General features: G+C 46.3%; 1 pseudogene; it reads right to left on the bottom strand.

Annotated features, from left to right (window-relative positions):
* Positions 1–14353, bottom strand: part of LOC133901065 (uncharacterized) — a 62220-nt pseudogene extending 47867 nt beyond the window's left edge.
* Positions 14354–14675: the final 322 nt, after the last annotated feature.

Here is a 14675-nt window from a genome sequence, read left to right as displayed (position 1 = left end):
TGAAAGAAATCTTGGCGAAGCGGTCTCTCGATCACGCAAGGACAGTGCACCATGCAGCAAGGTTTGGAAGAAGTGAAGGGTGGCAGAACCACAATAAGAACATGGCGTTTGCGAACCAATGGCAACAAATTCCTGCACCGCAGTATACACCTGCAACTTCAGCTCAGTTTGATCAAACTAGGCAAATGAACCTCTAGGGGGAGCTACCTCCGTCACCACCGAGACCTGCAATCGAAGCACCACCAAAAAGTAGAAAATTAGTTAACACGATAAATCGTGGGTACAACGTGGTGTTGGCCATCTCAGGGGGATCTAACCAGTAGATAGAATCTAAGAGATAACGAAAAGAATATGTGCAAAGGGTCAATCATGTCGGAGTGGGACCAACGTACATTAATTCAAGATGGTCAAACATTCCCATTACATTCTCGCAAGAGGATATAAGGGTCTTAAACTATCCACACACAGATGCCTTCATCATTACAGCAAACATCTCGGGAAATGAAGTACACAGGATCTTGATCGACGGAGGAAGCTCAGCAGACATCATCTTCACTGATGCCTTTGACAAAATGGGGCTGCGACAAAGTGACTTAAAGCAAGCTGGATCACCATTGCTAGGCTTCGGCAGAAACACAATCAACGCTCTGGGAAAAATAACAATCCCAGTGTAGTTTGGCGAAGAGATGAATTTCTGCACAGAAGACATTACCTTCGATGTGGTGGACATTGATTACCCATACAATGTGATATTTGGAAGGGGAGTCCTCAATACATTTGGAGCAATACCGCACCATGCATACTTGTGCATGAAGATGCCTATCCTGGGAGACCAGCGAGTGGCTAGACGAATCGAAGTGGGAATAGCTCCAGGAAGACTAAATGTACGCATGATAACAGACCCTTTGACGGATCAGGAAGAAAGTTGCAACCAGTCAAAAATAGGCAAGGCAGCAAAGGCTGCACCAGAAGGAGTGACTAAAATAGTGCAGCTACATCAAGAAAAACAAGATAAAAAAGTCACTATAGGAGCGGAGGCTCCGGTGGAGGACCAGCATCAACTTGTAATGTTCCTCCGCGGTAACGATGATGTCTTCGCTTGGTCTCCTAAGGACCTGCAAGGAGTAAGTCGGGAAATCATTCAGCACAACCTAAATGTGGACCCTAAAGCGAAGCCAAGGAAACAGAAGCTTAGGAAACCTTCAAGCAAAAGACAAGAAGCAATGAAGGCTGAAGTGGAAAAAGTGCTTGATGCCGGAGTCATACGCGAAGTAATGCACTCAAAGTGGCTGGCTAACCCAGTGTTAGTAAGGAAAAGCAACGGAAAATGGCGAATGTGCATCGACTTCGCAGACTTAAACAAAGCTTGTCCCAAGGACGACTTCCCATTGCCTAGAATTGATTAGCTGGTAGACTCCGCGGCTGGTTGCGAGATGTTAAGCTTCCTAGATGCATATGCGGGGTACCACCAGATATGGATGGCAAAGGAAGACGAGGACAAGACAAGTTTTAGAACCTCCTTCGGCATATATTGCTTCATGAGGATGCCCTTTGGACTTCGAAACGCTGGCGCAACCTTCACCAGGTTGGTGCAGACAGTATTAAGATTACAGCTAGGACGAAATGTCTTGGCCTATGTTGATGACATAGTGGTCAAGTGTACCAGAAGGAGCAAACATCTCAAAGATCTACGGGAAACCTTCGAAAACCTGCGAAAAGCAGGCTTAAAGTTGAACCCAGAGAAATGCGTCTTCGGAGTACAATCCGGAAGACTACTAGGGTTTTTGGTGTTGAAGAGAGGTATCAAGTGGATCCTCAGAAGATACAGGCAATTTTAGATATGAAACCCCCACAGAACAGAAAGCAAGCTCAACGCTTGGCAGGAAGATTGGCGGCATTGAACAGGTTCATTGCAAAATCTACAGAGCGAAGTTTACCATTCTTCGAAGTGTTAAAAAGCTCCGACCCTTTCAAATGGGATGCGGAGCAGCAAGCAGCCTTCGATGAGTTAAAAAGCTACCTGACGAAGCTTACAGCACTGACCAGCCCGGATCCAGGCGCGGATTTGTTATTATACATAGTGGCATCCCCTTCGGTAGTCAGCGCTGTACTTGTGCAGGAAAAACCCGAAGACAACAAACTGCGCCAAGTACCAATATATTATGTATTGAAAGCTCTGGCAGGCCCAAAAAAGTCATACACAGAGTTGGAAAAAGTAGCGTATGCACTAGTAATGGCATCCTGCAAGCTTCGCCACTACTTCACGTCTCGCAGGATTACAGTACCAACTTCCTTGCCCACGACATGTTTGAAAACAAAGAAGCCATTGGAAGAATGGCGAAGTGGGCCACGAAGGTCGCTCCATTCATGATTGTTTTTGTGGCAAGAACATCATTAAAATCGCAAGCATTGGCAGACTTCATGGCAGAATGGACGCCCTTTACCGAAGCCCCAGATGATGAACTGCCAGAACCTATCTGGACCGCATATTGCGACGGAGCTTGGGGAGCTACGGGAGCAGGAGTTTCGGCAATATTATTCTCACCTTCGGGGACAAAGCTAAGATATGCCGCTAGATTAGAGTTCTGCTCTACAAACAATACGGCGGAGTACGAAGCGGTGCTCCTGGTACTTTGCAAGGCGAAGGCTTTGGGCACCCGGAGAGTGCTGGTTAAGATAGACTCGAAGGTCATAGCAAGTCAAATTGACAAGACATTCCAGGCAAAAGAACCAGAGCTGATTAAGTACAGAACAACAGTGCGAAGAATGGAAAAATACTTCCTAGAATTCACAGTCAAGAGTATATCAAGAAATGATAACTTCGAAGCAGATGAGCTAGCAAAAGCGGCTTCGCAGAACCTTCTTATGCCTTTAGACGTTTTCTATCAGAAGCTGAGTGAACCAACCCCTGAAGACACTTTGAACCAAACACGTCCCGTTGCGACAATTGAAAGCGAAGACTGGTGTTCTCCAATACTGGCTTATCTTCTCGATCAGAGAAACATCGAAGATCATGTCGGGAAAAAGCGCATGGCCCAGAGAGCCAAAAACTACAAAGTTATGGGAATTAATTTGTACAAAGCCAGGGTCTGTGCACTGTTCTTGCGATGCATATCCCAGAAAGAAAGACAAAACCTATTAAAAGAAATTCACAGCGGGTTGTGCGGTTCTCATATCGGCACAAGGGCTCTAGTCGGAAAAGCATATAGGCAGGGCTTCTATACGCCGACAGCTGTAAACAATGCGGATCAAATGGTCCAAAGTTGTCAGCAGTGTCAGTTCTGGGCAAAGGGGTCAAACAGACCCATGACGAAGACACAGCTCATTCCGCCGATTTAGCCACTAAGGCAGTGGGAAATCGACATTGTTGGCCAGTTGCCACGAACCCCAGGAAATTTGCGATATGCTGTAGTTGCAGTAGAGTACTTCTCAAAATGGGTGGAGGCAATGCCACTCGTAAGCATAACATCAAGAAACATACAAAAATTCCTATGGCAGAATATCGTATGCCGCTTCGGAGTTCCAAGCGAAGTAACTGTGGACAATGGCACTCAATTCGATAGTGCCGGTTTCAGGGATTTCTGCAATAGCTTGGGATAAAAGTAATTTTTGCATCCGTATACCACCCACAATCTAATGGGGCAGTTGAGAGAGCGAATGGCATCATCTTCACCAGTGTCGCGAAGCGTCTTCAGGGGTTGCCAAAAGGGAAATGGGTCAAAGAATTGCCCAAGGTGCTATGGTCATTAAGAACATCGGTTGCAAGACTGACCGGGTACACGCTATTTTGCCTCCTCTTCGGCGAAGAGGCCATGAACCCATAGGAATGTAAAACCAAATCATTCAGGGTCAGAAACGAACCAGAGCAAGGCGAAGAGTTATCATCGAAGGATGCCCTTGAAGAAGTAAGATTGCAAGCCGCCAAAAATCTGGCCAAGTTTCAACAGGAGACAAGAAAATGGAGAGATAGGAATATATCCAAAAAAACCTTCGCCCCTAGAGATCTGGTGCTACGAAGATTCGATACAACAACATCAGTGGGAAAAATTCAGAGTAAATGGGATGGTCCTTTCTTATTCAAAATATCGTTAAGACCTGGCTCATATCATCTAGCTAATATGGAAGGTGAGGAGCTTCCGCATACCTGGAACACAGACAATCTTCGCAAGTTCTACGCCTGAAAGTCGGCGGCCAAGTCGAAGACTTCTATGTAATTTTTCTTTCACAACATTTCTTGTAATCAATTTGTAAGGGAACTACACGCTTTTCCTCACAGGGGGACCCCTTCGTTAGGGGGTGAGGTTTTAATGAGGCAAGAGCCCATGTAAACATTGATATAGTATTACCCTCAGAAAAATACTGCTTGTCTCGAGTACTAGTAGTTTATCATCGAAGTGCACCAACATAGGGGTGGATTGGCGCACCAATCGACGACATGAGGGCGGTGCCATGTGTAAGCAAAAAGGTGTACACTTTTGACCTTTAAAAAAACAAAAAAAGAGAGAACGGGAGTACAAAAACCATCCGGGGGCTAAGAGTGCCTGCCCCCGCACCGAAGGAAAAACAAACCTTCGGAAAAAAAACCAAAGTGTTGCTTGACCAATGAAAAGGCGGCACACTTCAAGCAAAAGTCAGGGGCTAAGAGTGCCTGCCCCCGCACCGAAGGAAAAATAAACCTTCGGAAGAAAAACCAAAGTGTCGCTTGACCTACAAAAAGGTGGCGCACTTCGAGCAAAAGTCGGGGGCTAAGAGTGTCTGCCCCGCACCGAAGGAAAAACAAACCTTCGGAAGAAAACCGAAGTGTCACTTGACCTACGAAAGGGCAATGCACTTCTGGCGAAAGTCGGGGGCTAAGAGCACCTACCCCCACACTGAAGGAAAAGCAAACCTTCGGAAGATAAGTTGAAGAGTCGTCCAACCTAACAAAAGGCGGAACAAACTAACGCAAAATTGTTCAATCAACAGCATAAATCTCTACAGGTCGAAGTTACCTGCGACTAAAAATCGGGGGGGGGGGGGGGGCGGCATATAAAAAAAACTACTGTGCAATCGCAGGAAACTGCAGCAAAAATCAGTGGGATGACATTGCTTGGTACGTCGTGCCTGAAGCCCCCTCCCCTCCATAAGATTTGGAAATGTCTCAAATCACAAACGACGCTTCGGGTGCGTTGCCGCCGAAGTGTAACAAAAGAAAACAAGTGATAATGCAAATACAAAATTTATTCTGCATAGCAATCAATATCTGGATCAACAAAATCCTTATACCAACGGCTGAAAGAAAATTGAAAAGCAACGCCTTTGCTGGTGTGAAATTGCATCGTTGGGGCCAGTGGGGCCCCAACATGACTCGAATACGATGGAGATGCTCGAAGATTATCTTCGCCGCCGTCGTGTTCTACTACTTGCAAAGAAGGGCCACGGCGATAGCAAAGTTGCGTCCAGCGCAGAAGGGGCTCTTCGTCTTGAGGCTCAACCTTCGGCTCAAGGAGCACAGATGGAACTTTGACGTCTCCTTTCGCCATACGGCGCAGATCGCGTTTAGCTCAGTGATTAGCTAGCGCTGAAGGACTAAGGGATTTCCAAAACGCTTTCATCCTAGCATTCATATCATCTTACGATCTACACTTCACATGCCAATACCGCTCCAGCTCAATATCGGCATGACGACGGTGAAAAGATTCCCAGCAAGACCAAGACACATAAAAATTGTCCCTCATCATGGTCAGGCGGACAGCCTCTTTGGCTACCTGCGTAGTGTCCGAAGGAAGGACCTGCGCAGGGAGCGCAACAAGTCAAAAACACTTCAAAGCAAATATAAGATATATTACGCCACCAATGTGTTACATTGCCAAAATCACAAAAGCAAAGCCAAAAACAAAACGATGCTTCACGCTGAATCAGTCCACCTTTCCAGTATCTCCGGCCGCCGTGGTTGTCGCTTTGGACGAGGGATCATCCCTCGCCTTGCCCTTTTAAAAGATATTTGATTACAAATAATTTATTTATGAGCTTCGACCAGATAACAGAATATGGAAAGCAGCGTACCCATTTGTCGGTTCATCTTCGCTTCTCGAAGAGCGAGCTCGTGACCGTGCTGGCACCAGTAGTTGGTGGTAAAAATGATCAAGCGCTGCTCTTCGACGCCTTCGTAATGGCCAAAGTCGACAAGTCCACCGGATACTAGAAGGAGGGCTTCTGAAGAGCAGTATGATGGTCACAACCTGTCATCTCAATAGACTGCACGAGACTTCAGGCAGCAACCATCGCGCAGAAGTTGCCATAAAGTTGAGCAGCAGGTAGAAGGCTTCCACTGGTTTCATTGATCCAACCTAAGAGTCCCCCCCAGCCCGACAAGATCTATTGTTGGGGGAGTCACCGAGGCACCAATACCTTCGAAGGTATGGCTGATGGCTTTGCATGTGGCAACTACCTTCGACTCGAGCTCCCCAATCACATTAAGAGCATCCTCAGAAAAAGCCTTCGCCTCGCTCAATTTGGATTGCAGCCGCTACACCCTTGTTTTCTCCGATGCACAAAGTGCCAGCAGTTCGCACACTTGCGCCTCGGAAGACTGCAGGTTTTGGTGCAGGCAGTTCACTTCGTCTTCGGCAATTTGCTTCTCTGAGCGAAGGGTGCTGAGCTCTTTTTCAAGCTATTCTAGGCGCAATTCAGCATCCCTCGCTCGACGCGATAACTCGCATTTTTGGCCTTCGGCTTTTTTTGCTCGCTTTTGCAACATATCAATCTGTGCATGTGCACTCCGAGCCCGGGCTTCGGATTTCTCAGCTTGCTTGCGCTGAGCCCGCGATAGAAGCAAAGCCTGGAAAGTCGAACACAAGTCAGCAAAATACTAAGTACAATAATATCAAAAAATAACGATATACCTTCGCAATGAGCACGTCGGAGGCATCGAGCAGCTTGTTAGCGGGCTTCTGGCCGAGAGGGATTTCAAGTTCAGGGAGGACAAAGGTGCTAAAAATCTTCTTCGTGTCATAAACCTCCCCGGCGCTTGGTTCAAAAGAGGCAGGCTTGAATGCCTCAGGTGCAATGGCCTTCGTGTCAAGCAGCCCGCCGAGGCCCATCAATCTCTTTCCGTCGTGGCGGGGTGCACTCGGTTTCAATGTCTCGGTCTTAGAGGACGAGCTCGAAGGCGAAGAGGGCGATGAGTATGCCACCACTTCAACGTTATCGGTACCCTCGGCTTCGGGCTCCCGAGTGGTGGCCTCAAGTACCGTTCCCACCTCTGTCAACTCTTCGTCATCGCTCAGGATCAGTGTTGGAAGATCAACGCGGGAGCAGAACAATGACTTCGAAGCCTGGCCCTCCTGGGTGCCTTCGGGAGTTTCCCGTCAGGGCATATCACGCGACGCAGTGGAACTCTCCGGAGATGTGCAGCTTCGTGTGGCCTCTTCCGGAGGGAGAGAGCCTTCTTTGCCCGACCTCCCCTCAGCGATTGCTCAGGGTATTTTCTTTTCATTGAAGAGCTACCGGCAGCCTCTTCGCCCACATTCGCTGCCGGAGAACCTTCCCTGCCACCCTACAGCACGGTGGTGACCTTCGACCGTTCAAGATAGTATAGGCCTCGATATTCAAAGACTCTATTCAGTCTTCAAATGAGGCCTTGTTCGGCACACAGCTGTGCTTTGCCTGTTGTAAACTTGCCGACCAGCATTACAGCCCTGGCCTCTAATTCGGCCACCGACAAATCTGGAAAATATCAAAACCGTTAAGCAAGGATGAAGACATAAAATATATGAATGACTACGGATAAGCGAGTACCTACGAAGCCATGTACAACAGGGTGGGGCCGGCAAAGCCCCTCGGGCCCTTTTTCCCCGATTTCCGGAATAGCCCAATCTCGGCTAAGGGGCCAAACTCTGGCAGCTATGAACTCCTCCACCAGGTTGCAAGTTGAAAGATATTTTGCGCACCTGGCGAAGGCCTCGAGAGCCATATGTTGCAATGACTTCAGTCGCACATCCGGTGCGCGGTTTCCCTTCACCTCTTCGCATTTTGATACGAGAAATTCTTCGGTGTCCACCTTGTGGTAGAACCACCATTGGGTCTAGTCACTGGGCCATTTGTTCTTATACACCACGACGGGCGTAGTTAGCCCAGCGCGATACGCGAAATTCAAGCACTCGTAGTGAGCTTCGCTCTGAACTCCATGAGTGAAAACTGGTTTGGGTTGATGATGAAGTCGGTGTGTGGTAGCGAAGGCCCTGGCGGATGCTTTCACGCCTTCCGAACGAGCTGCCCAGGCGAAGAGCCCCATCCTCACTATTGCGTTAGGGATCAGTTGATGGAGATAGACTTCGAATAATTTTTTTCGAATAATTTCAGTGCGATGACTCGCTCGGAAGTAATGCACAAACACAACCGCTTCGTCATCGGCAGGCTCTGGTGTCTTCTATCGACCTGGGAGCTGGACCTTCGAAACATCGCTAATTAACCCTTCCCAGCACTTCGCTGTCCACCTTGGATTGCCCGATCCAGTATGTCTTCGGCGAGAGGATCAAAGCTTCAGCGCCATCTGGTCTGAAGAGATTGACTCGAACAGCAGATTGCGTGCAGAGTTGGAAACCGAGGCTTCCTCCGAAAGGCTCGAGAAAGTTTAGGCAACTTCGTATGAGAGCGACGGCTTCAGCAAAGGCGTGGTAAAAAATATTGACAGCAGCATGATATTTATAGTGTAAGGTGGTGGCGGTTACTGAGGAGACCTTTCGGCAGTTACCAAGGAGCCGTCTGGTAATCTATAAAAAATAAAAACAAAAAAACCTAATGATAATAATAAAACAATTTTTTTTCCTTATACAGAACAATAATACTCAACAACATGCATTGGCAACAGTAGAGTTTGAGAGGTCGAAGGGGACGGTGTTGAGATATCTCGTAGGGTACAGGCTCGGTCTATCGAAGATAAACCTTACCAGTAGGGGGCTACTGTTCGGGATGATCTCCCAACGCCCCCCCCCCCCACTTTGGAGGGAGAAGTCTACTGGAAATACTACGTGCTAGCCGTTGTGGTTTTGTTCCAAGGACTTCATCTGCAAGCGGCGAATATCGTAGAGCTATGTCGGTCAAAGGGTGTAGGCGCGCCCGCACCTTCGATCTCCCATACTGGCAAAGTCAAAGGAGACCTTCGGCTGCGAGCGAAGCCGGGACCCGCAGTCTGCAGCATTCGCAGTGGGCAAAGATGCAAGCCGACCTTCGCTCGAGGGACGAAGGCTATCCGGCGGACATCCGAGCGGAGGAGGCTTCGATGCCCTTCAGAGACAGGAATCACCTTGAAACAGTGGCCCGGGGTACTACTGTAATTATGTGATTATGCTCATTTGTACCATAATGCCCTCGAATATTCCGGGAATGTAGCAGGTGAGAGGGTAGGATTTGTAAACCGCACCTGTGGTCGTCGAGTACGGGCTATAAATAGAGCCACAGTGTACCCGGAAGAGATATCGAAAAACTGTTCCTCCTCCAACACGTGTCGCTCTGAGAGCCATTTGATATCTCCGTATCCGAAGGCTCACCTTGTTTGGGATTCCAGTCCTAACAGGCTCCTACTGTTGTGGTGTCTTCGACTCCTCGGGTATTGTCTATAGCGTGCCCTGCAGCTGACATATCAGCATTGTATCTCCGAAAATATTCTCACCATCGACCTTGGCATAGAGGGGGAGTCTTTGTTTTCTGGGACAGCGCCTTTGCGTGCCTTGCCTTCTCCTACCCTGTGGACAGTAAGCTCTTTCCTCTCTTCTTCCTGTCTTACTATCTAGCGTGCATCAGTTTTACTCTCTTGTTAATTTCATTTAACTTGCATGCTAGAAGAGGTGATTGTGATACTCTGTGATGATAGCTGGCTAAGTTTGATTAGTGTCTCATTTGTGCACTTGAGCTAGGCTGTGGTCGCTAGTTATTGATCTTGTGGTACCCCTATTTAGCTCTTTGTGTACCCTGGTGGTGTGCTTCTTTGGCGCCTTGTGTCTAGTGGTGTTGCACTCTTGGGTGCTCTGTTGAGTGTTGGTGCTCTTGTTAGGCCCCTTGTGCTCTCTGCTGTCTCTGTCCAGCAGCAAAACTCGGTTAGATGCTCTGGTGTGTGCTCTGTGGTTGAGCATTTTTGGCGCCCTGCTGCCTTGTGCCGTGTGTGTTGGCTCCTTTGTGGCCTGCTGGTACTGTTCTGTTGAGTTTAGTGGAGATATTATACTTGATCTTTAACTTGGGTAGTTCGGCCTAGCTCTAGTGGTGAATTTGTCGCACTAATCAGTAAAGCTTAGTATGCGTTGCATGGCCGTTAATTCGGTAACTGTACTGAGAGCAATCCTTTTGTTTTAACACTTGTTTGTTTAGTTCATGTGTTATGTCACCTCTCTTTGACAACTGTCATATTTGATACATTGATGTTCATGAGTAGCTTATGTTCTATAATATTTTATTTTGAAATGCTCATGATAATATATATGATATATGTTGTTGGTAGTTATGTTCTTTTGCATGTGTTTAAATTCAGAATCAAGTTAATCGGAATGTTGCTAAAATACCTTTTGAATCAACATCTTGATCATTTGTTCCAATCTCGATGGCCTAAGTGGGAGGGGGGAATTCTCTAACCCACTTATATAACTTTTCTTCTGTCCAAGTTGGATTGGGCCTAAGTCGGCCCAAGTGGGATGATGGAATTCCCACCTCCATTTGGGCCATCTAGATTGAAACCAATAACCAAGTTTGAGTTTGTGTATATGTGCATCAAAACACTCTTATACACCTGATGCTTCCTCATATATGAATTCCAAATTACTTATGCTTCAAATGGCAGTTTGTGCTTTCCAATTGTAAAAGTGTATGCATGTTAGTATATATACCTTCCTATATGCACAACCAGTTGGGAACCATCCTTTCTTAGTTCTGCATATACTGCAATTACAAATGCCACGGCAAACTGGGCACATCCAATTAGGATTCTTCTTAGCTTCTTGCACATTCTCACCATACCTGCATTGATTATAAAATGCCAATCCAAAAGTGACAACTAAATGTGAAGTGCAGATTCATAGGGGAGAAAAGAAAACAGAACGCAATTTAGATACATGTAGTCTATTTTAACATTTCTTCCAAAAATTGGGGAAACTTTGATATTTGCCGATGGTAAGGATCCGTAACTGAAAATTTCTCACGACAACTAAATATCAGAAAAACTAAAGACTAGGGAATTTTTATTTCATAGAATTCGATATCAAAATCCCAATGCATAATATTATGTTTATTTTTCTCTTGTAACAAAACCAACCCGCAAACATTCAATAGAAAAATTTCTTAAAAAAACTCACCTCATTTACAAACAATCACCACAGAACTGTCCTTGGACAATCTGGCATTTACAGCAGCTTGTATGATGACCAAGTGTTTTCTGTCTGTACATGGAAGTATTACACTATTATGCCAAAGCTGAGCAAAAATGATGAACGGTAAATATGCTGCTCCTTTTTTTAACAGCAAATATGCTACTACACTGTACATCTGGCCTCCTCAAGGAATATGTTGAGTAAAATAAATCAGTAGTCACAAACAACAAATATCATGGATCATGAAAACCTCAGAACAAGAATTACAATAACTTGCCATCTACCAAAATAGATGACATAAACTTTTAGTAAATATTTTAGTTGGACCCTAGCCAGACTAAAATATGAGCATTGATTTAGCTAGTAAACACAAATTAAATCGGGTTAGGAAGGAGGTAGTTAAAAATATTTTACTTCGTTCCTAAAAGGTAAGTACATTCTTATTTAGTCTTAATCTTGCAATTTTCTTGTTTTTTCTTTTCTCTAATGAATATCACAAAGCTTTTTTAGCCGTAAAAAAAATCAACAATACAACACATAAGCATGACATAACAAAGGAATCTGTATCGAAACTACAGCACTCCAAAATAGTTCTTCCAGGGGAACTTACCGGCACTGATGACAGGTTTGACCCCTCACTTGATCATAGATGCGCTTACCGTCTTTGCCATAGCCATCCACAAAGAGAGTCCAGGCAGTTTGGCATGTGCCTAAAAGCTCCTCATGCTCTTCAGTATAGACTTCTTCCTTGGTTCCTTCCTCGATGAAGGCAGATTTACCTGGCATGTGCCTAAAAGCTCCTCATGCTCTTCAGTGTAGACTTCTTCCTTGGCTCCTTCCTCGATGAAGGCAGATTTACCCCCTTCAGAATCCTTTTCCTTTGTTGTGCGAATTTCAGAATAGCTAACTGGTTGCATGCTCTTCAACCTAAATAAAACAAAATTGCAAAGAGGTTTCTATTACTTTTTGTCATGAAAGGGCCAGAGATATACATTCCAGTAAACCTTATAAACTTACTTGACACGTAACACTTTTGAATTTTATCTGGTGGCAAATAAAATTGGATTGTAAATATACCATGAGAAAGCCGCATTTTCATGAAGCCAGGAAATATAGCTGTGAACTTTAAAACACCTCGCGGAAAGCCGTTACCACCTTAGGCCATCTTCAACAGAATCCATAAAATTTCATCCTCAAACAATATTACAGCATCCCCTATCACTATTGCAGTATCCCTCGTTCCCTCCATCTCTAACAGAATCTCCTTATTTCATCCTCTATCTTCTCTTTCCTATATTAAATTATTTTACGTCTAACCGACATAACCGCCGTCGCAGCATCCCATTTCACCGGTTCTGGCACGGTCTAACGTTATTGGTACGAAATAATTGAATTTGTCATGGTGTACCTATAAATGTGGTTGGCAATTTTTTTTGGTGTTTACAATTTTAGACCCGTAAATAAGCAGTACGATGACAGTGTTTGCAACATCATCAATTGTGGTGTCTTGCACTAGAAGTAAGCTTGCAAAGGAAGGAACAAGCCAGATGCAGCACGGCGAGCAGCAATAATGCTTTGGCGCAGGCTCCTGTAGTACGCCTGCTGGTCCTCATCCAACTGCGAAATGTCCATGTTCATTATCTCCCTCTCCTCCTTGATCTTTTCCCTCTCCTCCTTGATCTTTTCCCTCTCCTCCTTGACCTTTTCCAGCTGCACACGCTCCTCCTCAAGGCGTAGCCTCTGCTGCTCAATTCTAAGCATCTCAGCAAATCGCTCAGCTCGCTCCTTCTCAACTTTCTCCTTCATGGCAATTTGGCGGTAAAAAATCTCTAGCATGGGCGTTGAGGCTGAGTTCGACAAAGATGAACTGCGAGCGAGCTCCTTGGCCTTGTTGCGGCCTGGTGGCCGCTTCTGCCGTGTGGTAGCACTGGTAGGAGTGGCAGCTGCAACGTCCCCTTCGTTGACACCGGGAGAAGACTCCCCGTGCTACGTAGATGCGGGGCTTCCCACCAACGACGTCTTCTGCTTCTTGCGAGAGGCCTCCGATTGCCATTTGGGGTGATGACGCAACTCCACCCAGCAAGGCAGCAACATGAACTCCTTCTTTTCCACTGATTGGAAAATCTGACATGCCGCCGCTATCTGAAAAGGGAACAAGTCCGTAGTTATTGGACGCATTCAATGCCGAGAACGTACATGAAGCACATAAATGTAGCATACCGTGTCTGGCTCTGTCATCCCACTCCTCCTATTATGGAGGGCCTTAGCATAGTGGCCGCAAAACCGCCGTACCATGCCGTTGATGAAGGTCCACCTACCCTACAGAGACTTCTTGTTGTGGGTGCTATGGAAGTCCTTGTGCTCGTAGAAAAATGTCTCGATCCTCTGCCAGAAAGCTCCCATACTCTGGTTGCTCCCCACCACGGGATCCATACTCACGTTCAGCCACACCTTCACAAGATGAAGGTCCTCCTGGATGGTGTAACTGCATCCACGACCACCTGCAGCTGGTACATCTCCCTGTCCTTCTGGTTGCTGCTCTTGTGCCAAAGGAGGTTGTGTCCCGAAGATGTCTTCCTGGGTGGGCGGCACAACATCATCCCAAGGAATCTCATCTTCATCACCCCGAAGAAATGGGGCGTACTCCATAGTGTCCCTGCAATACGTGACAAATGCGATGAATTACAAGAACACGGCCCAGTAGTGCAGAAAGACAATACCCATTCAAAGTTAACAAATAGTAGATTTGAGTATCGAAGTACAAACCACCAACTAGTTCGGCCACTACACTCCATAATTCTCGACCACATACCCTACAACCAAGTACATGATGCACCTCACTGCAGCCGCTAAGACCTATCGGATTCTACGGACAAGGAGTCCACTAAATCTCCGCACAGAAGGTCATCAGGGCTCCAATCCACAGGAACAACGTCGTCGTCGTCAACGTCCTGTGAACTGGACCCTTCATCTTCTACATTACAGCCCTGCAAGACTTGTTTTCCCTCGCCTCCCATCCGCAACGCATCTTCAACTTGGAACACGAGCTGCTCCAAGTCCCCCGCAATGTTGTCTACCTAAAGCAATGCTCGGTTCAGCTCGACATCAGCGGGGGTGTTCTCCGTACTCAAATTGTCCTTCACCACATTCTTCAACTCGGCTGCCATTTGTTGCACATGGTCCTGCATTTTTGAGACAAGAGCAGCAAGCGAAGTAGCGTCCATCTACAACCAAGGACAGGGATGCCTACACTGAGAGACTAATATTCACTAAAAACCAAGGATATGTTATTTACATGTCGTTGTCAAAGATCAGTACAGGTTATCATCCTAAGAACAG

The sequence above is a fragment of the Phragmites australis genome, chromosome 19, assembly GCF_958298935.1.
Source record: "Phragmites australis chromosome 19, lpPhrAust1.1, whole genome shotgun sequence".
Taxonomy (NCBI): domain Eukaryota; kingdom Viridiplantae; phylum Streptophyta; class Magnoliopsida; order Poales; family Poaceae; genus Phragmites; species Phragmites australis.
This window is presented reverse-complemented; position numbering and strand designations above follow the sequence as displayed.